Source organism: Sinocyclocheilus grahami, unplaced genomic scaffold, assembly GCF_001515645.1.
Source record: "Sinocyclocheilus grahami isolate Dianchi unplaced genomic scaffold, SAMN03320097.WGS_v1.1 scaffold273.1, whole genome shotgun sequence".
Taxonomy (NCBI): Eukaryota; Metazoa; Chordata; class Actinopteri; order Cypriniformes; family Cyprinidae; genus Sinocyclocheilus; species Sinocyclocheilus grahami.
The window spans coordinates 976,720-979,015 of NW_015505452.1; the positions used below are offsets into that span (position 1 = coordinate 976,720).

The following is a 2,296-nucleotide window of genomic DNA, read 5'->3' on the forward strand; positions in this document are numbered from 1 at the left end:
CTTCAGAAGGAATCATCAGTCCTCCATTGTTTTTCAGTGTAAGCAAGTGGTAGCGCTGATCAAATGAAGCAGATACAGCATCTGTCACCAAGCTAGCACGACACACATCACAGGACAGCTTCCTCAAAATCTGATGAACAACAAACCCTGAAATGTCCACAAGGGCATTGTCCACAAGGCTCCCAAGAGGGGTTGGCAGGTAGCTGTGGTCACACACAAGTGCAGAGATGTTTACAAAAGGGGACGGAAGGTCTTCAGATTCTTCTGCTGCTAGAGTCGACGACATCTCAACAGCCGATAGGGACACGGTCTCATTCTGTTCTACCACATTTCCTGAAATGCTTGGTGAGACACCTCACCGGACCATGAGATGGCGGAAAATGCCCTGGAACTGGCCTGCAGTAGGATTGTTATTCCAGCCTCCTAAAAGCAAATACACAGACACATTCACAACACTTAAGGAATAGTTCACCCAAAAATGAAAATCTGTTGATAATGTACACACCCTAAGGCCACCCAAGAGGTGTAAGACTTTTTTTTATCAGACTAAAAAATCATTAGATGTAGAAAGTTGTATATATATCTTGGCCTTGGTGGAGTAACAGGTAGGTAAACGAGCAGATTGTGGAGTAACAGGATAGTAATCCAAAGAAAGGCAGTAGAGCTTGGGTGAGACAAAGCCGCAGGCATTTAGGAGTAAGACTGCATGGATGTTTGAATCGGGATTTGAATTAATCAAGCATTTAATACTGATATTTGCACTTTTCAAATGATTTTTTTTTTAAATATATTTGCAAATTTCAGAAATCCTTACCTGATGCCTTGATAGAATTGAAGAGGAGCTCCAAGTGATCCTGGCTAAATCGATAGGTGCAGACATATCGCTGAAATTGTAGCAGCTTAGGAATCAACAATATGAGGGTACCAATGTTGATGATGAACCCATGACAGACAGGTACCTTCAAAAGAAAATGTTTTGTCAGTATGTCAGTATTGTCAATATGGCAAAATCAAGATACTTTAAAAATATGTTATTTTCATTTTACCAGAGTAGAAACGGAGTCTCTCTTTCAGATCTTCATTTATGAGGTTCTTTCCCTGCAGATCCTCTAGAAGATCACACACAGTCTTCTTTGCCCTCCGTTCCCGGTCCTTTACATTCCTCAACTCGTGCTCTAGACTCTCCACTCTAGCCAAGGCTTCACAGAGTCTGGTCTTTAGACCAGTGGGAGATGCAGGCAATGCATAGGGGTGGTCCTATTAGAGAAAAGAATGAACATATTTTGAGTAATGTTAATTTCACACGAAACACAGCCTCAGCTGTTTGGGGCATAACTAGTACAATGTTCTGTCAGCTGGCTTGCATTCTTAAACATGCTGGTGTTAAATATGCTTCCCTGGCTGATGCTGACACACACTCACACACACACACCCACTACCCCTCTCCTCACACACAAACACACACACACACACACAATTACCCACAAACCCACTGTGATAGCAGTGGGATTGAGGGGAAATGAGGTTAAAGGACTATTCTCATCAAAATTCTCATCATTTACTCAGCCCCCTTCCATCCCAATTGTCTAAGACTTGTTGATTTGAACACAAATATTAGGATTTTAGAGTTTTTAGATGAGTAGGTTGATAGAATGGAAGGAGACTCCTTGTGTAAATCAGGCGAACAATGAAAATCATACACATACCATCTGAGATGAAATTAGAGTAAACAAATTACGAATGGAAGGAGACAAATTGTGTAAAAATCTCCAGTTTCTGATCAGGCGAACAATGAAAATCATACACATACCATCTGAGATGAAATTAGAGTAAACAAATTACAACAATTTTTCATTTTTGTGAGGAACAATTGTTTAATATCATGACCCCTCAATCCCACTGCCATCAGTGTTTGTGTTTGTATGTGGGTCAAAGACAAAATGTGTTTCCAGCAACAAAAAAATAAAAGTATAATTTCCCCAATATTTTGACGTTATTGTCTCAAAGGTTATTTGAAATATGAAAGTAGACAACTTACTTGCATTTAAGATGTTTTTATGCATTTAAAAATGACATTTGTAAATGTAATTTGATGCGGACAACAAAATGGTGACATCTGGTCTTTGACCCATGTACGTGTGTGCAGGTGTCTGAAAACAGTGGCATAGTCTGACTCCGACGGTCAATTACTGTCAACTTGTGTCAACATAATGTTTTAATGACCAAATACAACCAGATCAGTGTCAGTCAACAACTTTTCAGTCTTACCTGTGAAAAGTAATTCCCCCTATCTTCT

The 2,296-nt window shown here is 39.8% G+C and overlaps 1 long non-coding RNA gene across 2 annotated transcripts; it reads right to left on the bottom strand.

Moving 5' to 3' along the window:
* Positions 1–6: 6 nt before the first annotated feature.
* On the bottom strand, positions 7–2,287 carry LOC107599849 (uncharacterized). Of its 2 annotated transcripts, none has more exons than XR_001610707.1 (4): positions 2,269–2,287; positions 1,047–1,257; positions 815–959; positions 7–423 (listed from the first exon to the last, which is right to left on the bottom strand). It is a non-coding gene; the product is annotated as an uncharacterized lncRNA (long non-coding RNA). The 2 variants fall into 2 exon arrangements; XR_001610708.1 differs by lacking the exon at positions 2,269–2,287 and adding an exon at positions 1,811–1,831.
* Between the last annotated feature and the right edge of the window lie 9 nt (positions 2,288–2,296).